Here is a 26,516-nt window from a genome sequence, read left to right on the forward strand (position 1 = left end):
AGAAAAAAAATATATATGTATATATATATATGTAATCCAGTTGCTGAAACTGATAGAAAAATATTCAGCTGGCGAGCCAGAAAGTGAAAAGTGAAAAAGTAAGTAGTTAAAGTGGGTACTGAAATAGAATTTCCTTGTGTTTAGAATTAGGTGAATTAAGTTATAGAATAAGAAAGGTATCGACAACAAATAACGAGTTAATTAGATTAAACCCCAACCCTCGAAAGATAAGTCATGGCTACAAGGAGAGCGAACAGCAGTAGGGATAGAGAAAGGGAGGAAAATATCAGCGGGCAGGAGACATCAGGAGAAACAATTGTTAGTATAGGGAATGATAATAGGGGCCCAATTAAGTTAAGCAAATTTTTAAAAGTATTTAAAGGGGAACCATCAGAAAATGTGGAACATTTTCTGAGAAAACTAAAAATGATTAAGGAAAAGGAAGAATTAACGGAACTAGAAATAGTCATGATGGCGGAATTCAAACTGGAAGGCAGGGCCCAGACTAGGTATTTAGAGGAAACCCAAGGGATGGAAATAGAAACATTAGATAATTTTGAAAAGATATTAAGGAAGTTATTTTCCCCAAAGATCACGTTCCTAGAAGGAATCGGGATATTAAATAATTATAGTCAAAATAATCGCGAAAGCATAGAGGAATATTACAAGAGATTTTTAACGGTAAAATTAAATACAGAAGTATCGGAAAAAGAAAATAGTGCCTTTGACAAAATCCTGATGGGACAGTTTTTGATGGGGGTCAGGGATAAATATAAGCGAGAGATTCTAAGCAGAAAAACCCAATTCATTAGCCGAGGCCATGAAACTAGCCACTGATGAGGAAAAGCTAGATCTCCAAGGTCGGGGGGCAATAAGAGGGGACATAAATGTATTAGCCACAGGAGAAGGGACAAAACCGAAAGGTAATAAAGAAAGGGAAGGCGAAATTAAGTTAGAAGGGTTAGAGAAACAGATAGCGGGAATGGAAATAAAGTTAAATAAATTATTAGAGCAATTAAACACAAAAAAGAATGCACTAGATGAAAATAATAGGCAGGGGGGCGAAAGACCACAAACAGGGCAGAGCACAAGAGGCAAGTACAACGACACAGAGGGGTAGAAAGGGGAAGTCAGAGAAGATAGGCGAAATGGACAGAGGAGGTGTTACATATGTGGGAGCGAGGAACATCTCGCTAGATATTGCCCACACAGGAATAGCCAAAGGGGATACAGGGGAAGTAGTAACTACCGCCAGGAACAAAACCCTGGGAGACATGATCAGGCCTGGAGGGGAACTCGCGGTGACGGACTGGTGGAAGGTGACAGAGTAGTAAATAGAGAAAGGGAAGGAAGATGGAGACTTAACGACAGGGAAAGGGTGATCGATAATAGAAACATAGAACAGAGGGATTTAAACTAAAAAGGTCTCTCAAGAGTGCCCGCAATGGGAGACCTGAACCTGAAGCAAGTTCAGTTAAGACAGGTGAGTATTTGTGCAAAGTGTTAAGCGACAACGACAGGATAAGCGGCCTAATTTATATAAAGGGGAAGCTAAGGGGAATAAAAGGGAAATTCCTTGTAGACACATGGGCCTCTAGGTCCATATTAATGTGGCATTACTTCTCGCGATATTATAAAACATCCGGGAAAAGGGGAATAAGGCGGTGTCGAGAGTTTTCCTTGAAAGGTGTAGGTGAGGGGGAGATCCGCACGGATTATATGGTCGACAGCGAAATCAAACTAGAAGGGTGTGAAAGAGGGGTAGCACACACCTACTTGGTATCTGAAAGAATAGACAGTCATAAACACGATGCAATCTTAGGGATAGACCTACTCAAGACGTTAGGCGTTAGGATAGATGTGAGGAGAGGCAGCATTAGTTTTGGCAAAGATGTTATAGTTGATACTGAAACAGAAGAGAATTCAGAGGAGTTGGATAGAGACAGCGTGAGAGATTGGGAGGAGGAGTGCGCCGTAAACATGACGGAGATGGTGGAAGAACCACGGTTAAGAGCGTTAATAGAACAGTACCAGCAAGTGTTCGCTAAGAAAATGACTGATCTACTATGCACTAAATTGGTAGAACATGAAGTGCACATCAGACAAGAAATCCCCATCTATACCCCGCAATACAGGATACCACAATCACAACTGCCCGCATTAAAGGAAGAGATCAGGGAAATGGAAAGAGCTGGCATTATTGAGAAGTCGGTGTCTAAATGGAACAGCCCTTTACTAATGGTTAAGAAGGGGGGTGGAGGCGTTAGAATAGTACTAGACCTACGAAAGGTAAATGCTGTCACTCATCCAATAGACTTTCCTTTGCCCAATATAACGGAACTGCTCTGCAGTCTGAAGGGAGCCAAGTACCTGTCTAAGCTGGATTTGCATTCAGGGTACTTCCAAATACCTCTTAGGAAGGAAGACAGGAAGTATTTTGCCTTTTCAACACCCTTCGGCAAGTACAATATGACAAGGATGCCACAAGGAGCGAGAAACTCTGCCGCTTCTTTCCAGTGTCTGATGAACACCATCCTGGCAGACTTGCTGGAAAAGGGGGTGCTGTGCTTCCTGGATGATATTTTGGTATACTCGCGGACGTTAGAGGAGCACTTGAAACTATTAGAGGATATATTCCAAAGGTTAAACGAAGTAAACCTAAAGTTGAAAGGATCAAAATGCAGTTTCCTCGTTCCAGAGGTAGAATATTTAGGCCACGTAATATCCGAAGGGGGGATAACGCCAAACGCAAAAAATACGGCAGCTATTAACAAACTCAAGCCCCCTGCGAACGTAAGGGAAGTGCGCCGTCTACTAGGGATGGTTAATTACTATAAGAGATTCATCAGGGATAGGGCCCAGCTGATGAAGCCCCTAATTGATTTAACCAAGAAAGGTAGGAAATTTAGGTGGACCGAGGAGGCAGATAAATCCTTGTTATCCCTAAAATAAGTGATGATGAGCAAACCCTTGCTGAGACACCCGGATGGGGAGCAGCCTTTCCTGTTAACTTGCGATGCTTCAGGGGAGACTATAGCAGCAGTTTTAGAACAAGGGGAGGACACTGAAAGAGGAACCATAGGCTATTGCAGCAGACCCCTGAACCCTCACGAAAAAAACTACTCTACCATAGAGCGCGAGGCATTGGCTATAGTCTTCGCCTTAGAACAATTCAGGTATCTAGTTTACGGCAGGAAGACAGTGGTGCTGTCGGATCACCAGCCTTTACAGATACTAAGGAGCATTAAAGATAGGAATAGCAGATTAATTAGGTGGAGCCTGCAGGTGCAGGAGTTTGATATAGAAGTGCGATACATTCCTGGGAAGAAAAACACTGTGGCTGATTTTTTTAGTAGAGCCAAGTATGAAAATATTAAAGAAGGGGAAGATAAGCAGAAAGACAATACAGTGCTTGAGGCATGCGTAGCAACTGAAAGAAATACAGGGCTAGTAGGGGAAGTGGAAGAATTAAAAGGGGCCCAAGAGACTGACCCCGAGTGCTGCGACATCAGGAGGAGTCTAATGCAAGTGACCAGGGCTAACCAGACCCAAGGTAGGGGTTACTCTCTAGATGACAGGGGGATATTAGTGTGGGAAAGCGGGGCTAAGAAGGGGAGCAAGGCCAGAAAAAAAATTGTCTTACCAAAAATAATGCGCCTTGAGATCCTAAACGCATTTCATTCTAACAAGATAGCTGGGCACATGGGTTACAGGAAGACGCTGCAAAGAATTAGGGAACGGTACAAGTGGCGTGGGATGGATAAGGATATAGAACAGTTTTGTAAAACCTGCCACGAATGCCAGATGAGGGCCACGCACATTGGCAAAACTCCTATGCAACAACATTTAGACCCAGGAAGCCCGTTTGAAGCGATTGCGTTAGATATCATAGGGCCCTTACCGGTCACACAAAAGGGGAACAAGTACATCCTAACCATAATAGACATGTTCACCAGATATCCTGAGGCCTTTCCCTTAAAAGATCAAACAGCTCAGGCAATTGCTGAGGCATATCTGAAGGGAGTAGTGTGCAGATATGGGTGCAGTAAACAAATGGTAACTGAAAATGGGGCTAATTTTCAGTCTGAGCTAGTATTACAGCTGTGTGAGATGCTGCAAGTAAAGAAACACATTTCTGATACCTCTGCTAAAGACTGGGATGAACAATTGCCCTATGCATTGTTCGCCGTGCGGACTTGTGTACACAAAAGTGTAAAAGAGACCCCGGCCTATCTGTTGATGGGGTTTGACCCAAAATTTCCTACCGACCTATGCCTCAAGGGTAATAGGGAAGAGTTCGCTGATATCACGGAGTATAAGGAGGAGGTAATTAGGAATTTTGAAGAAGCACGCTCAAATGCGAGGAAAGCAAGTTTGGAGGCAAGCAAAGGGAACAGAGCACGGCTAAATATGGGTAGGAAACACAAGACGCTGGAAGTAGGAGACTGGGTATTATGGAAGAACCACAGGAAAGGGAAGGGGAAATGGAATAAACTATCCATAGGACCTTACCGTATAATGGAGAAACTGTCCCCTGTTAATTATAGGATAAAGCTAACTCGGCCTCCATACACAGTTAAAGTGGAGCATGAGAATCATCTGAGACAATACCACCTTAGGGGGGGAGAATACTTGAATGACCAATCACCCAAGGATCTGAGGATGAGGAAGACACTGGCAACATCCCGTCAAGTCAGAGATGAGGGCAGAGGCGAGACTCGCACGAGCTTGGGAGAGGTGTTGAGAAAGAGAAAAAGAGTGGATTACCATGGGCTGCATAGAGGTAAGTATTGCATAAGGGGCGATTGAGGAAGTCAGAGGGTGTTTAGAGGCAGTTCAAGAAGGAGGGATAGATTGTAGTTAATAAGTAGGCCCTGGAAGAAGGCACATCCGCCTGAGGACCTGTATAAAATTTATATATATGGGATATAAATTTCAGGGGGAGAGGGATGCAATGTAAGGACCCAGCCTTACAATAAATTATAAAGTTTGTTAAATATTGGAAGAATTAATTGTGGCGAATATAGTTAGTCTCAGTCAAGTATCATTTGTTAAGAAACACTGAAATTCGAAGGTTAGTCCAAACACTCCCAGTTAGTTAAATCTCGGTTGTAAAGAATTCCTTAAGCGAGTCAGTAAAAGTAATTATAATGGACCGAAACAAATCCCACTTAAGACAGGAGCATATACACTATAGAAAGGGCACTGAGTGCGGAAGTGGCCCTATTAATAAATTTCACGGTTCGACCTCTAGCAGGTGTGGGCGACGTAGTAATGGGGGGTGAGGTCACAAAGAAAGCCTGAAACTCTCTTAGCTGACCGGAACTTACGTTTAATTTCTAGAAATTACCAGTAATTTCCAGACTATCGGAAGTTCGGTCACACTAGGAAAAAGAAAACACGCCCACGGAAATGAAGGGAGACGAATAGGATCACGAAGGAAAGGATGGGGAAGTCAACGATTGGCCAGGAGAAAGTGGTGGGAATTTTGAGAGAAAGGAGAGAAAGGAAAAAAAATTGATACTGGGATGATTCGGAGAGGAGTTCTTGTGGTGAAGAGAGTGAGAAGAGGAGTCGTGATCTAAGCTGGGTGGTGGAAGCAGTCCTGGGGAGATGGAAGCTGTAGTGGGAGAATTTATTATAAGAAATTATTTTGTGAAAGTCTAGAGTCGGAAGTATCGTTCCCTTGAAGAAGTTAATGCAATCTATGGAGGAAGAATGGTGAAACGCCCTAGAGGCAAATTTCTCGATTGAGCAGTGGAGTGACTAGTCGACCCGGAAGGTATCTCAGTCCTCGGACGCAACGCAGATGGAGGAAGAAAGGAGATAAGATCCGGTATTATCTTCAGCCGTGCAGTACCCGGTAGAGAAACACAGGATAGATTACTGTGTTCCCCGGATGAGCAACCTTTCGCTTTCCAGTCCTCACCCCGAGCAGATAGGAAGAGAGACCGAGCAGGGAGGAATACCAGACCATTGCGTAAGTGCTACAATAAGTACTGAGAATATAATTTGTAAAAAAGGGAACTAATTTAATAATGAAAAGGACTCTAGGAGGACGCTATAGATTTTAAGAGAGAATGTCAAAGTACTAACTATATATATATATATATATATATATTTGAACGAGTGTAACACTTAAGGAGTGATAATTCAATTTAGTATAGAGATCAGAGTAATGCAATCTAAGAGTAAGTTAATCTGTAGTAGGAAGTAAAAATTTTGTCCTTGAATTATTGTGAATGTTAAATTGCTGTGAGTATGACTTACTTGGGGTAGAAAATGATTAAACAGGTAAACAATTAAATGAGCATCTAGCCCTAATTATGAAATAATGGATTAATTGAACGGAAAGGTAACTAAGTAAATTGGTTAGATATTGTTGACTGTTGACGTGTTTGCAAGGAAGGATTCTTGAATGAATATATATGTATTTCCTAATAAGTTGGGAAACAAGCACTTATGAAATTATATTTTTGTCTGTTCATTGGCTGATGGTGGTTTATTGCCTTACATGGACTGTTAAGGAGCAAAGAGACAGATTGTACTTTGTGACGGTACTAAATGCCCGGACCTACTGAAATCTTTGTAGAGCAACAAGAAGAGACACAATGATATATATATATATATATAGATATATATAAGTATTAGGATTTAGTAGTTCTTTTGATAACAAGGTTGACTGTAAATTACAAGATATATACACATTTAAAAATTAGTAAAGTAACAAGTGTCAAACTAAATACTGTATTCTTTTAAAAGTTATTGTAATTTTCTTATATATGATATGACAATAAAAAAAAAGTTTATATTCTACATTCTTGTGTGTCTGTCTGTCATTTCTAAACTCAGCCAGTCCAGTGGAAGAATACCTTAATATATTTGGGGTCCCCGTGAGTCTGGAAATTTTCTGAGATCAATCAAGTCAGGTGTTAAAGTGGGAGGGATTAAAATAAGGGGATATAAAAAAATATAACATAATATAATATAATTGAGGCCCCTTTCAGCCTAGGATTTTCAGAATAATAAAATAACACAAATCCCCCCCCCCCTACACTACCACCTTAAGTGTAGTACCACACAGTTGGTACGTTTCTCTGGGGTTACTTCTACCCATATGCAGTACTTTGCATTTGTCAAGGTTAAACTTCAGTTGCCACTTCTTAGCCGATCTGCCCAAATTATCTAGATCCTGTTGCAGTAGCACACTGCCATTACTGTCATTAACAATCCTTCCAACCTTTGTATCATCTGCAAACTTCGACATTAAGCCTGATATACCTTCATTAATATCATTGATAAATATACAAAACAACAGTGGACCTAACACCGAACCCTGTGGGACTCCACTAATAACATTAGTCCAAGAAGAGCAGCACCCATTGATTACCATCCTTTTATCCATTGTAGCAAATTACCCTTAATACCATTCTGCTCCAATTTGTACAATAGTCTTCCATGCGCAACAGTGTCAAAAGCTTTCCTGAAATCCAAATATATGATATCAAAATTATTTTTTGCATCCAGTTCCTTTGTAACCACATCATAATATCATATCAAATTTGTCAGACAAGACTTTCCCTTAACAAACCCATGCTGTGTCTGAATTATTGCTGCAGTCTTGTCTAGATGATCCTGCAATGCATCTTTAACCAGCGACTCCATTATTTTACCCGGAACAGAAGTTAAACTAACTGGTCTGTAATTACTCGTGTCACCCTTGGATCCACCTTTGTGAATTGGGGACACATTTGCACATCTCCAGTCCGTGGAAAACTCCCCTGAGTCCATGGATGCTCTCATAATAATGGCTAAGGGTTTGCTTAGTTGCTTTGCCGCCTCCTTTAATATAACTGGATAGATCCCATCCACCCCAGGTGCTTTTCTTACGTTTAACTTCAACAATTTATCTTCCACATTGTTCTAAGTTATTACAAGATCATTAAGCACCCTGCTACAATTTGATAACCTTCTGCCATTTTCAAACCTTAATAATTCCTCACGTGTGAATGTAGATGCAAAATACTCATTCAGTTTGTTTGCTATCTGAGCAGGATCATCAACAGTCGAACCATCGATGTCAAGTGGACCAATCAGATTCATCCCCTTCCTTTTAGAGTTTATATAAGTAAAGAAATCCTTGCTGTTTTTCTTAGCATCTTTTGCCAAAGATTTCTCGTAATCTGCCTTCGCCTGCCGAACCTCCTTTGTGACCTGATTACAGATTAACTTATATCTGTCATAGGCTTCTGAGTCGCTTGATAATTTATATGCATCCCATGCATTTTTCTTCTCTGTTACGAGTCTCATTAGTTCATTTGACAACCATTTAGGCCTAAACCTTGAACAATATTTCTTAATAGGTATGAAACCTCTAGTAGCTTCCACGATTAATTCCTTGAATGCTTCCCACTGAGAATTTACTATTGGTAACATCGTCAGTTGATCCCACTGTACAGAATTTAAAAACTGTCTGAGACCACTGTACTCCCTTTTACGGAAGCAAAAACCCTTTCCTTTACCCCTGATGGTAATTAAATCTTTAAGTAAATCCCACGTCAGTACACTGTGATCACTGCCACCTAGTGGTTTTTTATCTGCAAATTCCTAATACATGAATGATCACTGCTGATAACCAGATCAAGAGTATTACTTTCTCTGGTTGCCTCTAGAACATAATGCTGCCGAAATCAATCATCCAATAAATCCACAAAATTCTTACTAGTGTGTGAGTGCCCAGCCCACCAGTTCCAGTCAATATCTGGGAAGTTAAAATCCCCGATTATAAGACTTTCCGATTTACTAGCCCAGTCTATTTCTCTGTACAATTGTTCATTGTACTCATTCGAGTCATTAGGCCTATAGAACACTCCTACTCTAATTTTTGCTTTCGCAGTGCTTATGTCACACCAAACTGACTCAACAGTGCACTGTTCATCTATATCAACTGGATGCACTTCTTTTGATTTTATGTTTTGCTTTATTAACAGCATAACACCTCCTCCCTTCCTATCCTGTCTATCCTTTATGTACACATTGTACTCCCCAAATTTATTTACTATACTTCTAGCATTGGTATACATGCAAATATACATGCACCTATTCCTATTCCCAGCCACTCTAACACATCCCATATACCCACCTGTTTCACGATGACTGACATCCGTCCCTGAAACCCCCAACACCCCTCGCTCCAGGTCGCTACTTATTCTAGTAGAAGTTGTGCAAGAATAACCTTCAGCTCTGCCTACGGCTACTGTTAAACTATTAGTCCTTGTACCCCCCAAGCTATCAGTTTTCCGACCCACCTAACACTGCCTCGATAGCATCAGCAAATATTCTTGCACCCTTTCTATTTAAGTGTATCCCATCCCTGTAGAAGCAATCTCTCCTGTTAACAAGTACAGTCCAGGCTGAAAAAAATTCTTCCCCTTGAGCCTTGCACAATCTTTCCAGGGCCGAATTGATCGACAAGGCTCTCATCATATACTCCCTCCTATCGTGTCTGGGTAGAATTGCAGACACTTTCAAATTCAACCCTAATTCACGGCTTTTTTTCATCAGTGACCTGTACTTGTTAAATAATTCTACCGGTCTCCTACTCTTAATATCATTAGTGCCAACGTGTACAACTATATCACCTTTTGTGCCCTTAAAAGATGATATCTGCTCTACAACGTCATCAACCTTTGCCCCTGGAAGACCTACCCTGGTCCTGTTCCATCTATCCTTTCTACAAAGGATGTTTCCCGTTTCCTTGACAATAGAGTCACCAACAGCTGCTAGTTCCTTTGGGACCAGCGCAATCTGCCTTGGGGGTTGCCGCTGTGTTGCGTGATGACCAAGTGCAAGCTCTGGCGTTGATGTGGGCAGCTGAGAGCCTGATGGGCCCCTCAATTTAGATCTTTAGAGGGCATCCACCCTGTCCTTCAAACTCTCATATAGGCCCATAACAACTGTGCGGGTAGTACCGCACAGTTGGTACGCTACTTTGAGGTGACTGCTACTCATATACAATACTTTTCATTTGTCAAAGTTAAACTTCATTTGCTACCATTCAACCCTTCTGCCCATCTTTTCTGGATCCTGTTGCAGTAGCGTACTGTTATTAGTGTCATTAACAGCCCTGTCAACCTTCGTATCATCTGCAAACTTGGACGTTAAGCCTGATATAAATAAATTAATAAATATGTTTTCTGTTTATACTCCGGGACGATCAAATGGTCAGAGGAGTTCACAAGATAGACAGAATACAAGAAACAGCGCCGTATTTAGCATACGTTCATCAATATCGTTCATAAATTTGGAAAACACCGAAGCCTGTGGAATTCCATCAATAACATTAGTCCACGAAGAGCAGTGTCCATTGATTACCATTCTCTGACTTCTCCTACTCAACTATCCTTTTATCCCTAGCAGAAACGTGCCCTCAATGTCACACTGTTCCAAATTGTACGTAGTGTTCCATGTGGAACAGGGTCAAAAGCTTTCCTATATCCAATAAATTTGGTTAGACCTCCCCTGTATCCAATAAATTTGTTTAGACCTCCCCTATACAATCCTATGCTGTGTCTTAACTATAGTCATGTCTAGATGATCCTGTAATGTATCTTTAACCAGGAGCTTCATTATTTTCTCCGGAACAGAGGTGAAACTAACAGGTCTGTAATTACTCATGACACACTTTGACCCTCCTTTATGGAATGTGGATACATTTGCACATCTTCAGTCCATGTGGACCTCCCCTGAGTCCACAGATGCTCTCATAATTATGGCTAAGGGTTTGCTTACGTCCTTTGCGGTCTCCTTTAATATAACTGGCTAGATCCCACTACCCCAGGTGCCTTTTTTATGTTTAACTTCAACATTTTTTCCTCCACTTTGCTCTCCATTATTACAAAATCATTTAGCTCCCTGTCAGAGTTTGATAAGCTTCTAGACTCCACTTCCCTACAGAATTTCTCATGTGTGAATGTAAATACAAAATACTCTTTTAGTTTGTCAGCAACCTGAGCAGCATCATCAACACTTGAACTATCGATATCAAGTGGACCAATCTGATTCATCACCTTCCTTCTAGAGTTTATAAAAGTAAAGAACTTTACTGTTTTTCTTCTGCTAAATTTCTTCAAGCTTTGCTAATTTTCTTCATACTTTGCTAAAGATTTATCATAATATATGAAGAGCAGTGCAAACCACTCACAGAAGAATTATTGTCCCATCTGCCTTCTGAACTGGCTAGCAAAAATTCTGCCCACAGTCATTCAGAACCGATTAATGGAATACGTTCTGCTCATCTTCTGCGACAGCCAGCAACCGGTCAACGACCACAAGTCGTCTCACTACCTGGCAGCACGTGCTATAAACCGTAGATCTGCGAGGACAAATTGATGTGATCTACGAGGGTAATTCAAAAAATAAGTTAAACTTGACCGTTGTATCCCAAGAGACTTTTATTCAGGCATGTAATATTATGCAATAAAAAGCACATACCTTGCACTACATTTCCACATAGTCACCAAGTTGGTGTAAACACTTCTCAGAAAGTGTGACCAAACGTTCGCTTCCCTGTTCATAGAAATCCACTCTTTGGTCATTCAGCGCCGTTGAACTGCTGTTTTCACCTGCTCATCGTTTGCAAATAGTTGTCGCCCTGGATGTTCTTTCAGCTTGCCGAAGATGTGATAGTCACAAGGCGAAAGATCGGGACTGTTCGGCGGATATTGCTATATCTGTCATTCAAAACTTTGAAGAAAGTGCCATGTTGCGAGTGCATTGCGTGGCGTGGCGTTATCCTGAATGAGAACAACACCATTGCTTAACTTTCCAAGCCTCTTGTTTTTCAATAATTAATGCAGTATGAGGCAACATTAATTGTTGTGCCCTTTGCCATAAATTCCATGTAAACAACTCCTTCACAGTCAAAAAAACAAAGTGGCCATGACCGTTCCTGCTGATGGTGCAACTTTGAATTTCTTCTGCACAGGCGATATTGTGTGTCTCCATTAGATAAACACTCTCTTCGTTTCTGGGGTGAAATGATGCACCCGCATTTCATCGCCAGTGATGGTGCGCCGTAAGAAGTCATGGCCTCCCACAGAATAGCTCTGAAGGAAGGATAGAGAAGAAAAAACGTTGACCTTTGTGTTCATCTGTCAGTGAACGAGGAACCCATCGTGCACACAATTTGTGATAGTCCAGATGTTCACGTACGATAGAATGAACACTGCCTATTGAAATATGCAACTCCTTTTCCATTTCTGCTACTGTCAGTCTTCGATTATTGCGAATCATTTCATCAACCTGCATCACGTTGTCTGCGGTGGTCGACGTTGATGGCCTTCCTTGTCGATCAGCATCCATTAATTCTGTGCGACCACTTTCAAACTGCTGGCGCAACTTCCCTATGGCTGGACGCGACATTACATTTTCCCCATACACCGCCGTTATTTATGGATGAATCTCGGAATAATTCAGACGTTTCGCCCACAAAAATTGTACTGTTCCGCATACATCGAACTTGGAGTAACATTCTATCTGATGTGACATTATGAACGCTCACTTTTACACAACTGTTACCGCTACGTCAAAGAAACTCACCTACCAGGTGGTGCACGATATGAACTCAATTTCACGCAGGCGCCACATTTGTTGTACAATTACACATAGATATGGCGGAAGGTGTAACTTATTTTTTGAATGCCACTCGTACACAGACCTTCCCAATGTTCTTGGCAGTGGCCAGCACTATCATCTTGCTAAATAAACTAAGCCAGTATGGAACACCGAACCCTCTACTTTCATGGTTGATGAGTTTTGTATCGTATCGAAAACATCAACCAATCTCAAAGGAATTTTTTTTATATATAAAGGAGTAACACAGCGATCTTCTCTCGGGCCTCTCATATTCACCATCTTTGTTATTGATCTACCGCAATTTGCAGAGGTGGGGGATATTACGATTTTAATATTTGCCGATGATCTGAAACGTAACTCACGGGTTAACGTATGCAGGATTTTTGCACGGGATTAGTATTAGAGAAGATATTCCCCCGTGATTCAATACTTCGTTTTTGGATAAACTACGTTTAATAGAAAACTTGCTTCTTGCCCTAATGGTAGCCGAGCATTCTGGTCTCTTGCCAAAGCTATTGGCCGCAACTTTTGCCCATCTCTGCTCCCACCTCTGTCCAAACCAGTTGGTTCTGTTGTCACTTCAGCCAAGGATAAAGCTGACCTGCTAGCATCCCATTTTCCTTCGAGCTCATGTATTAATGATCTTGGTAAAACACCTCCGACCATTCCTAACACGCTCCATTCAATGCCTCCTGTGGTCTTCCGTCAAAAGGATATCAGAAGGATTTTGATGAATCTTGATGCTAAGGAAGCTTCAGGCCCTGATGGTATTTCTCCACTTGGTCTCAAAACCTGTGCTCCTGAACTTACTCCTGTTCTTTTCAGCCTTTTTTCACTTTCTTATTCCAAAGGTGTTTTTCCTTCTGCTTGGAAATTTGCTCATATCCAGCCAGTTCCTAAAAAGGGTGACAAATCCCTCCCATCCAATTATCGTCCCATTGCAATTACTTCTACTCTTTCTAAAGTAATGGAGAAATCAATTAACCGCCAACTCTTAAACTACCTAGAAACCTTCCGTCTGATCAACGATTGCCAGTATGGATTCCGTCAGTGTCGATCCACTGGTGGTATTCTGGCTTATGTTACCCATTTATGGACTAATTCAATGGAAAGGTTCGGTGAAACACAAGTAGTTGCTCTTGACATCTCAAAGGCTTTTGATCGTAAAAAGGTCTTCTAAACAAGCTTCCACCTTATTGTTTGCCAACTGTTTTTAGTAATTGGTTATCCAGTTTTCTCTCTGATCGCTCATTGAGGGTGATGGTAGATGGCTCTCTGTCTTCTAACTTCTCCACTAATGCCGGTGTCCCCCAAGGTTCAGTTCTTTCCCCTACTCTTTTCCTCTTGTATATCAATGACCTTCTCCCATTGACTGGAAATCCTATCCATAGTTTTGCCGATGATAGCACATTGCATTCAACTTTCCATTTTGAGAAACCTTGTCCAGCTCAATCAGCTTCAAGTTCTCGAAAATCTGCTGCCAATTCCTTAAATGCCGATCTTCAGGTAATTCTCCAGTGGGGCAAAGACAACTTAGTTGATTTCAACCCTTCTAAAACTCAATCTTGTCTTATATCTCGCAAAAAGGATTCTTCTGCTCCTATGCTTATCTTTAGTGACACTCCGATTTCTAGGTAAAATGATATATCTCTTTTGGGGATTACCCTAACTTCTAATCTCTCTTGGCACAAGCACATTACAAATATTGCTTCCTCTGCATCTAAAAAACTTGGTTTTCTCTTTCGCTCTCGGCGTTACTTTTCTCCCAAACAGCTGCTCACTCTGTATAAATCGCAAATCCGCCCTGCCATGGAATATTGTTCACACATCTGGGGTGGTGTCCCCAAAACCTCTCTCAGGCTTCTTGATTCCATTCAGAAGAGGGCAGTTAGGTTAATTAATGATTCATCTCTAACAGAGTCTCTCCACTCGCTTTCTCATAGACGCACTGTTTCTGCTGCATGCCTCTTCTACAGATACTTCCATGGGCACTGTTCTTCTGAATTGGCTTCTATAATTCCCGCTCTCTCTTTCAAAACAGTCCGAACATGTGCCGCCACCAGCCAACATCCATTTACTGTCCAACTTCAAACCCACAGAACCAACTTTTCATCTTCCTCATTTATTCATTCAACTGCCGTTTTCTGGAACAACCTTCCTTCATACGTATTTCCTGAAAATTACAATCTACAGAAGTTCAAGTCCAATATCAACAAATATCTTCTTTCGTCTTCTCAACCTCCAACCCAAGCACAGTACTAAGTACTATAGGTTATAATACCTCTCGTGTTTGGTGTTCTCATAAAAAAAAAATATTTATATATATCTTGCATTACTATGAACGATTTTCCCTAAGACGAACTTGAAAAATAATAAAATTATTGGCAACGTGATGCCGCCACTTCTTTTGATATTCTCATCCCTATTGATAGCTACTTTACTTGCTGGGATTACATGATGGTCCATACCTCTGAACTACATAGATATTATAAATAAATAAATAAATAATATTCATTAAATAATCAGTAAACGACTTTCCACTTATTAGCTTAAAAAAACCAGTAACCAACAGTGTGATTTACTCACCACAGCTAAAGCTCTGAGTGTCACTAAGTGAAGATTTCGGCATTCTTGAAGACGGGCCAATTGAAATATAGAGTTGTGTTTCATGCATTTAGTCGTAGTGGTGATATGGCCGGAATTCGTTGGAAACACATCTTTGGTATAGATTGTCATCAACCATCGCACACAGATTTTCGTGTCTTCTACCTTCGATTCAAGAGATTTGGAATGCTGAAAGAATCAAAAACATTACTTCTTGCAATCAAAAGAAAGAACTCATCTTAATCTGTGCATATTGTATGCAGATACAGATGGGCTTTCCCGGCTTTCCCAGCTAAATATTGAGTTTATAACAAGAAAATCATAATTTCTATATGACTTTTTTTAAATGTTGTGCAATAAAAAATACTCCGTGTTCAAGGTGCAAAACAATTAAATATTTTCTCACCGCTGAGGAATTCTCTGCTTTAACATCCGTAATCACGACGACGCTGTGCACCCCTGGAGTGGCAGTAGACAGGTATTCAGAGAACACCATTGCATTCGCTTGTCTCTGAAGGAACACGAACCACGTGATGAAATACTTGGCTTGTTTGATCACCTGGTGACAATAAGAAAAGGGCCTGAAGACTCTTCCAGAGAATTTGCGTTATAATTCAAGTTATACCAATTATCAAACTGGACACCATTATGGTCACCACACATATCACAGAATATTTCCTAAAAACAGTTCAGAAAAATATAGGCATGCCCTAAACAAGTTCCTAAAAAAATATTGCATAAGATGTGCTGACCTTTTGGATAGTCGACTCTTAAACGTATATAAATTAAGAGAAAATTATGCGAATTATGTGTGTTGAAAAATCAATGAGGAAACCAATTACAATAAATTGCACAGTACGAAAAACGTAACGCACACAATGTACTACATTTCAGGCACGTTAAATTTTTATTTCTTAAATTAATTATTTCCTTTTTCTATGATTAATAGCAGGAAAGAGTAAATCACTAATTGTCTTCGTATCAGTTCTTTATTAATTAATTACTTAATAATATACTAGGAGCTATCCCCCTGCTCGCTTTGCATGACAACCTCAGCACACGCTTTTCTAGGTAATATGTCGGAGTAATTCCAATCTTTTCTACGTAAAAGACACTTATCGAAACGCACTGATCGATATCAAATCAGGAATTGATCTATGTAATTATTTATCTGTGCATTTTTAGTGTGCGGCATTCTCAAGGTTGAATAAATATCACTATGTAATTGTTTTACTTCCGTTTACATAGGTCACTTAGGAAAAGCCCTAGCAAAAATTCAGAACTCGGGTACCACTCCATAATTCGATCTAAAATTCAGCAAGAAAGCAGTGATTGCCAGGTGCCACTCACTGTTTAGCCCCATCCCATTTCCTCCTAGGTTGACATGCCTAGGGTGGTTATCCCCCCACTTGCCACTGTTTAAAAATCGGGAACTCGTTTTCCGATTTAAAAACAGCGGGATGGGGGAATAAACACCCTACCTAAGCTAAGCTAAGCATCCCCCTCCTCTACAACACAAAACAATCAGAAACAAAACGCATTCACAATAATCACACAATCGCAGAACTCGACCGTACAATCACTCCGTTCTATGACCACGCCCACTGTGGAGATAAGTGGTACCCAAATAATGTATTTTAGCCATATATTGTTGCATTCGAAAGAGCAGGACTAAAATATTTAACTGAAATATTTACAAACTATACAAATATTCAAAATAGTTACAAACTACACAAATATTTAAAATATTTACAAATTACTTAACTATTTACAAATATACAATATTCATTAATATACAAAAAAAAGTCACAATGAAACAGCAAATGTTAAACAGTGAAGCAGGTGCACGAGGTTGATGAACGTTATGGAGGCAGTTGTCAATAATTAATTACATTTGTAGTGCTGTAATTGCCTCGCTCTCTTCTCCCATTGGCTTGAATAATATTATTAGGAGGACAACTTTTTTAATGTATAGAGAGATAAAGCAATTATTAGTTTTCACTTTTCTGGACATACTTCCCATTTTAATGCGAATTTTTAATAAAATAAACAAACAGCAACATGTATCTAAGATCCCAATATGTAATCAACATTTTTGTAATGTACTTTACTTATTTCTTCTTGAGTTTTCATAACTGAAACACAAAATGTGCTTCAGGTTTTTGATGTTCTTTTTTGATTTTTTAATATGAACTCCTCTGACTGTGTTCTTTGAAGTAATAGAGCACTCAAATCTTATATTGATATTATTATATTTATTTCTGAATTTCTAAATGCTAAATCTCATGAAAATTTATCCACTAGAGTTGAGTCGATGAATTGAGCGTGTTCTCTCATCGATCTGTCTGTTTTGTTAGATGAAAAACCGGAGTTTCCCAAGAGTGGACCATCTAACCATACCTCAAACCGATTATCTCAGCCACGGAGTAAAAAACCCAGAAAAGGACCTCGCGCCACTGACGGGTTTCGCACACGCGTCTTTTCCACACGGTGTGAAGAGAACGGTGGATATAACCAGCGTGCTAACAGCACAGACTCATAGGTATGCGAAATATATAAAAATTGTATGGCATAAAATCACCCTCGATAAACCTACGTTATAGGCAGGCACGGACATTTCGTGGCAGCAAACAGTGGAAAGTATCTGTCATAATTCAACCTTTGTTACCCTAGTTCTGCCATCACCATGCCTGGTTACAGTCCCTAACACTTGGAAATCTCCTTCTAAACCTCCAAATATCCACCAAAATCTGTAGATTACTACATGTTAAACGTTTATTTATATCGCAACGTGTACAAGGGACAAACCAGCTTCATATCTTCAAATGAATCTGCATCGTGCACATTGTACAGGTGGTTTCGTTCATAGGTACATATTTATCCAGGACTCTGAAATGCAAGTTCAACTTCGCTGAGGTATGTTATGATGATAAAGATCTCTTTAAAACGAACTGAATATGTGTAATTTTATGTTTGTGGTATGTGTGCGTGTTTGTCTGTCTGTATCTGTGACCGGATTGTTTAGAATTTTCTGGACGCTTTAACACCACGAAGATGTTCACCTGGAAAGTCTGCCCAGTGCCCAACTACCCCACAAGTAGATCGACCACAACTAATCCTGAAGAATGGCGGACCTCGACTAATTAATATTCAAATCACCGAATTATCAGCACCTACGCAATACCTTGTTGAGCCACCGTTCACACAGATAAGAGCCACTTGTGACCTAACCATTGACTCCACAGAGGTACGTACAGAAATGCAGCCAATGCTGCATTTCTGTACGTAGATGAAGGTTGTGTGTCCATATATTTCACTTCCCGTTCTAAAACTTTCCCCTTGTATTCAATTGCATTGAGATCTGGCTAATGAAGATTGATAATATCTTCACTGTATTCCTGCACTCTTTTACAGTGCGAGTCCAAAGAGACGGCGCATTATCGTCTTGGAAGGTCCAAATAGGGTCCTAAGAGTGTCGGTTGACCTCAATAGTAAAACATTGGTCCATCCACACCATGGATCCTAATTGCTGCCACCAAAATATACCTCATATTAAGCAAATACCGCCACCTGCCTCGAGAGTGTGCGTACTACCATGCACAATGGGATGGGCCCACTGGGCTAGTGTTGCTTGCACCGCAGACGAAGGCATCCGTTGGCGTGTTGAAATATGCTTGTATACTTATTTTATACACTACTCTTAATAGAAAACTAAATATATACAGATACATAAAATTTAACCATGTAACGGTGGAATAAAAGCAGCCTGTCATAACAGTCCTCAAGAATTTGGTGAACTTTCTATATATAGCATTATTAAACAAGGCCAAGTGTGTATAAAACATAAAATAGCGTAGAATGAGAAGCTTTCCTGAAAGCCAAGTATATGATATCAAAATTATTTTTTATGTCCAGTGCCTTTGTGAGCATATCGTAGAATCCAATCAAGTTGGTCAGACTAGATTTCCCCATAACATACCCATGCTGTGTCTGGACTATAATTGCAGCCTTGTCTAGATGATCCTACATTATTGTTTTACCAGTGACACAATTACTTTCCCCGGAACAGAAGGTAAACCAACAGATCTGTAATTATTGGTGTCATCCTTTGATCCCTCTTTGTCAAATGACGATACACTTGTCTTCTCCAGTCCGTGGGGATCTCCCCTGAATTCAAGGATGCTCTCATATATTTATGTCTAAGGGTTTGCTTTCGTCCTTTCCTTTCGTCCCTTGATATAACTGGATAGATCCCTTCCACCACAGCTCACATATGTTTAACTTCATCAATTTCTCCTCTACTTTCCTCTCTATTACAAGCCGTTTAGTTACCTATTACAGTTTGACAAACTTCTGGCCTCCAGTTTTACACAGAATACCTCATGTGTGAATGTAGTTACAAAATACTCATTCAATTTGTACACTACCTGACCACGATCATAAACAGTCGAACCATCGATATAAAATGGACCAATCTGATTAATCCCCTTTCTTCTAGTGTTTATATATGTAAAGAAGTCGTTGCTGTTTTTATTCCCGTCCTTTGCCAAAGATTTCTCGTAATCTGCCTTAGCTTGCCTAACCTCCTTTGTGTCTTGATTACAGACTAGCTTATATCTACCTCGGGCTCATCTGGCATCCATTTAAGTCTAAATATGGTCTTAGACCTAGAGATGGAGAAAACGAGATGTATAAGCCTCTACGTAACCAAAGGATAGTCAAGATACAAATAATAATGCATATATCCAGTGAAATATTTTATTTGACTTTGGAGCTTACGAGGTTGAATGTGCCTCTTTATCAACATGGAACATTTACAGATAAATTACTTTAATGGACAGAGTTGTGGGTGCAGTGAGTCGTGCGAGGGCATGAAGTAGGTCATTCAATCATTAAACTGGTGATCATTGTTGTCGCATGGAAGTACGTAGTTTTGCCTCCAGCGTTTATCTAGACTTAAAAGAGTTACCTCTAGGATGGGGTGTAGTCTCATGCCCTTGTTGCGGTTCATGGCTCCCACATTACATAATATATTGAGTGACTCAAACCAGAGGCGGTGGCGAAAGTGTCGGGACTGGTCAATTACTTTGTAGTCCCGCTTAAGATTGAGGTCGTGGTTGGTTGAACAGTAGTGCTCTGCAATTGCGGACTGATCGGTCTCAACAAGGCAAATCAACCTGTAGTGTTCTGCAAGGCGATCTTCAAGACGTCTCGAGGTCTCTCCTATGTAGCAGCTGTTACAATCCTTGCAGGCTACGCGGTATACCACAACGCTGCGTAAGAGAGGTGTGACCGGAATCTTTACATCGGAAACTTGAGAACGTAAGTTTCTACCAGGCAACTGCAAAAATTTTATGTGGTATTCACGGAGAAGTTTTGAGATCCGGCCTGGCATGCTGGATAGTAGGGAAAGTATGCGGTAGGCACATTGTCCTGAGTTGATGGCGATCTCGGATGGACTGTAAGCTCCTGCGATTTGTAATAAGCACTTGTCCAATATGTGTGTTGGGTAGCCACAATTGATCAAGCCTGTCCTCACTCTGGAAATCTCATTGCGCTTAGGTGTATCTGTGCTGCAGTGCAACAGCACTGCCCGCACTGTATTCTCAAGCCATGGAGAATAGAGTGCGCACAGTGCTGTTGAGATGCTAGGGGCATGATCAGATCTGTAGTTTGTAAACTGTCTGCACCACATTGGCTTACGGTACACTGAGGTTTTTAGATGTGGGCTCACGCAGAAATAGGGGATCATGAGTTTCAGTATGGCTTGTATAATGTATTTAGGAAGGATAGGGCAGATAGAAAGGATGGTGGGGTAATGCTTCTTATTAAAAGCAGCCTGAGTACAACGATAGCTTTCCCGGATTCAGACGTTTCACATGCTAGTATAGAATCTGTATGGTGTGAGATAGTTGGAAACAAAGGTATAATGTGAGTAGGAGTTATCTAGAGACCAGGCGATTGTGAAGATTATGACGAAAGCCTCTACATTCAAAAGGAATGGGCAAGTAAGCGTCAATGTCTTATTATGGGTGATTTCAATTTGCCTCTAATTGATTGCAGTAAATGGGAAGGAAACTCGACATGGGGAACAAAATTTTAAATAAACTAGATGACTGTTATTTGTATCAACATGTCAGGGAAAGTACTACAGAAAAGAATATCCTAGACCTCATCATCACACATGAATCAGATGACATAACAGGGCTGACAGTAGAGGAACCAGTAGCAGGAAGTGATCACGGAGTTCTACGGTGGATGATGATGAGACAGGTAACAGTAATAAAAGGCAAAGGAATGGGTTATAATTTCAGAAAATAAAATTACGATGCCTTAAGATACTACGTGGCCTCTATTAACTGGGTAGATATCGCGCAGAGAATGAATACAATCGAACTGTGGTACGCTTTTAAAACATTAATCACAGATGCCTTGAATGCGTATATACCATTAAAAAATACTCCACGAGGAGGGTTCTAAATTGAATGAATAGTGAAGTTGCCACATTACTTGAGCAGAAAAAGGTGGCATGGAAACGTTACAGAGCAATTAAAAGTACTGAAGCCTATAGCAGCTACAAAGTGATGTGTAATAAAGCCACAGAAACGGTTCGACAGGCAAAGGCAGTTTATGAGAAATCGCTAGAAAACAAAGCAAAGAGGGGGATAAGGAATTCTTCACAAATATAAATGCCAAGAAGAGCAGGATAAACCAGATCAGACCTTTACGTAAGGAAAGGGGACAGTATTAAATACACCAGCTGCCGTTTCAGGTGAACTGAACAGTTATTTTGCATCGATATTTACAAATGAAAACCCTTTTTTGGCAATGTGAAATTGTGGGAGCGAAGTTTAAAAATATGTAATTAATGATATTGAAATTTCGCAAGATTATTTAATGAAAAAACCTTCGAGCCAACAGGCCAGTAAGGCTCCTGGAGTTGATGGAATATGCCCTATAATCCTATGGGAGGCGGCAACTGGGTTCATAAAACCATTGAGGTAATGATCAAGGGTGGAATTCAGGCTCATTTGGTTCGAATTGAAATTCTCAAGGATACTCAGCATGGTTTTGTAAAGGGAAAATCATGTTTAACAAATCTGGTTCGCTATTTTGAAAGGGTCACTCACGAGCTAGATTTAGGGAATAATTTCGACATTGTTTATTTAGATTTCAGCAAAGCTTTTGACTCAGTCCAACATGAGCGGTTGCTTTATAAGCTGGAACAGGTTGGAATCACTGGGAAAATCCTTAGATGGATAGCAGGATGGCTTCAGGGCAGGAGGCAGAGGGTTTTGATAACATCAAAATTACATCAACGTAATCAGAGGATTGGGTTGATGTAAGAAGTGGAGTTCCCCAAGGATCAGTATTAGAACCACCGTTGTTTTTAATTTTCATAAACGACATCGATGAAGGGATAGAGGGCGTGATGTCTAAATTTGCAGATGATGTTAAAATTTGTAGAGTAGTTAATGATCACTAACAAGCTGAGCTTCTTCAGAAAGACCTAGATAGCCTTCAGGAATGGTCAGAAAAATGGCATCTATGCTTTAATCCAACACAGTGTAAGGTATTATACCTGGGAAACAGTAATCCCAAAATAACTTATTCACTTGGTGGAGTTCAACTAAACCCAGTACTGGAGGAAAGGGACTTGGGTGTTACGATACGGTCAGACATGAAATTCTCTGAGCATTGTAAACAGGTTGCAAGGAAGACCCATGGTGTCCTATCGATGATCTATCGAACTTTTGCAAATAGAGATAGGAACGTGATAATCCCAATACATAAGGCTTTTGTTAGACCACTCTTGGAATACTGTGTTCAAGTATGGAGACCGTACCTAAAAAAAGACATCGAGCTTCTTGAAAGGGTGCAAAGACGAGTAACACGCCTGGTGTGATCGGCAAAAGGGCGTCCTTATGAAGAAAGACTTCGAATATGTGGGTTGCAGAGTTTGGAAAGTAGACACCTTAGAGGAGATTTTATTGAGGTGTTTAAGGCTCTGAGAGGCGTCAGTAAAATGAATGAGGACGAAATTTTCAAGATTATAAATGATGCTAGAACTAGGGGACATAAATTCAAGTTACGGGGGAAATTTTAGATTGGATTGCAGGAAGTTTTATTTTAGCCAGCGAGTTGTAAATTACTGGAATATGTTGCCTACATGGGTGGTAGACGCTTGACAGTTTGGGGAAATTCAACGGTCATCTGGATAGTACCTTCGAGTGATGGAAGCGCATAGGATGATAGGTTTAATTTCCTTTTCTTTTATTAATTATTATTATTTATTTATTTTTATCATTGTTTTATTCGTTTTTTTTTTTTTTTTTTTGGCTGGTGCAGCATAAGCCATAGGCTTTCTTGCACCAGCGGCCATTACTAATACTAATACGAATACTAAGACTCTCCGCAACTAAATCCTTCCTCTGCTCAGTGATACCGTCATCGACCAGAGACTTGTGACACCACTCGAGATTAACAGAATTCAGAATTATATGTAGAACTTGTTCCTGCTGATCATGTTTGAATGACATTTCTACTTCTGTTTGGCAATACACCTTTTCTCTTTTTGGACTGCTTTGGGCAGCACAGCATAAAGACGTGGGCAAAGACAGGGATAAAGATTTTATTTTGTTTTATTATTTATTTATTATGTTTTTTATTATATATTTTTTATTTATTTATTTCTTTTATTTATTTATTATGTTTTTTTATTATATATATTTTTATTTATTATATATATATTTATTTATTTATTTATTTTATTTATTTATTTATTTTTTTTACTTTATGCTATTCTCTTCCTTATTTCTTCGTCTTATGCTGTGTGTGTGTGTGTGTGTGTGTGTGTGTGTGTGTGTGTGTGTGTGTGTGTGTGTGTGTGTGGGCGCGGGCTGTTGCCAGCTTGCTGGCATGGGTTGTTTTGAATGGCTCCAAAATTATCTTTGGACATTCAGTGCGTGACTGTTGAGGTTGGCCATGGTTCATGCGCAATTGTGGCCCACCTCCTTGTGGTGTAGACGGACACCTGGCAGGCTTTCCAGGTGATCGCCTGCCTGGTGACAAAACGGCCAGAAACAACTAAACAACACACACACACACTGCACGAACATAACATTACACACATATTTGGCCCGTTACAGTGCTCTGTAACCATCACAGTGTACAAAGACGGAGTTGAACTTTCGTTTAGGTGCCGTCCTACATGATATACTATACATATCTACATGCATTATAATTTTATGCATTATTATTATTATATACTTTATTATTTGTATCTCTCAATGGATTCCAGTACAACAGGCCCATTCACTCTTATAGACAGTCAAGATGTTTTATAGCAGTCATTTTAGAATAAATTACGAGATTCAAGAACTTGCAAATCTCTTTCCACGGTCACTTATAGAAAGCGACCAGGGAAACAGACTTATCTTATAGTTTAATGTCAGGAAGACGAGTTATATCAAAAACATTTTAAGAACACATTTTAGTCTCAGATTCTAGAGACAACTTCTTTGTAACGGACCAATGTAAAAAATTACCCATAATAATATTTGCATAGACTATCTCTACAGACAGGTATGATTTCCCGCGTGCCTGAGAGAATAACAACATTGCAATTGTCGAAATAAAGTTTAAGCTTATACAGCGGAGAGGATAGCCTACAAGTAGCATTCGGATAATAATCATGAACGCCATAGCAGGCGAACTCCTCTGAAAAATCAACAAAAATGGCTAATAGATATTTTTATGAATATGAACACGAGAAAACATAATTCAACTATTGTCTCCTTGATGTCCCATCCAGACAGGAAACCAAATTGATCGTTGGAAATGAATGACTTATCACAGAAAATACCAGTGATCTTACAGCCAGCCATTAACCTTTCCAGAGTCTTACCAAGGTTGGAGAGGAGAGCAAACAGTCTAAAGCACTTTCCAATATTTGGAGTTTTTAGTATCAGCTCAAGAAGTGCTTTATTTACAGTCAGTAAGAAAGACTCCGCCATTTATTGTAAAGATTCAAGAGTACAGAAGGAAATTGATGAAGCTTTTTTATGAAGATTCAGTGAAGAAAGTCCAGGCCAGGATAGCTGGATTAGTTGATCTTAGAGATTTCAAGATCAAATTCAGTTTGGGTGCAATAGTAAAATAAATTTTAAATGTACCCAAGTAATAGTAAAGCAGTACAATAGTACTGCTTTACTATTGTTCTGCTTTACTATTGTAAAGCAGTACAATAGTAAAATTTATTACCTTGTCTGATTTTCTGATTTCCAACAATTTATAGCAGTAGAAAGTGTGCGAGTAGCAATGGTGACATCATTATTAGATTCACCATTAAAAGAGCCAAAGGCAGACAGAGAGATAAGTTTATTTAGGAGATTTACTTTATAAGACAGTAGAAAATTTCTCGATGAGCGGGCTTTTAGAGTCAGAGTTACAACGCACTGACACTACAGGAGTATGAGATCAACAGAACCATCGGTAAAAATGACACAGTCTAATATGGTGTGTAATTATTCACTGATCATAACACACCGTATTTATAATATATGTGTAATAAATTTTCAGAGTAGGAGAGCTGATATTGGAGTTCGGAAACCAGCGTAATTATTACCCGATCAGACATTAACGTTGCGTTACTCAAATCAATTATCTTCTCAGTACATAGGAGGTTTGTTATTTAAAATTGAATACTTTAACCAAACACGCTTGTTCATTAAATGCTCCAAATCATAACCTCTGAAGCACTAATGCGGGGACACACCGAGCACCAGTGTGGAGATGCAGTACAAATCAAAAGCATTAGTTTTCATTAAGAATATTTTAAGATGACATGCTCCTTTATTGCTTGCAAAGCTTACCTTGCTCAGCAGAGACTGGACGATATTCAATTCTTCGACAACCCAAATGATGATGCATTTTTTGGTCGAAGGAAATCGATGTCTGTTCATAAACGGATTATACAGTTGATTCAGATAATCCAGTACCTTCTTCTCTGTAAACGTTACCAATGAGATATCGGAATTCCACAGTGTTTGGATAGTACAGCTGGCAGCGCCTTTTTCTGGAATTAGTAAACGGTCATTGTAAATTAAATTAGTTTTTATAGTCTCTTCTAATTATTAATGCATTTGAAAATTCAGACACGTTCCATCAGAGAGTCCAATGAAGTATACAACCCTCCGCTTTTTGGAGTAATATTCAAAACCTATCGAACTTCAAATTTTCAGTACATTCAAAAACATAGCACTCTGGTCATTCTA

The sequence above is a fragment of the Mastigoproctus giganteus genome, chromosome 4, assembly GCF_048544385.1.
Source record: "Mastigoproctus giganteus isolate SK-2022 chromosome 4, ASM4854438v1, whole genome shotgun sequence".
In the NCBI taxonomy this organism is placed as follows: domain Eukaryota; kingdom Metazoa; phylum Arthropoda; class Arachnida; order Uropygi; family Thelyphonidae; genus Mastigoproctus; species Mastigoproctus giganteus.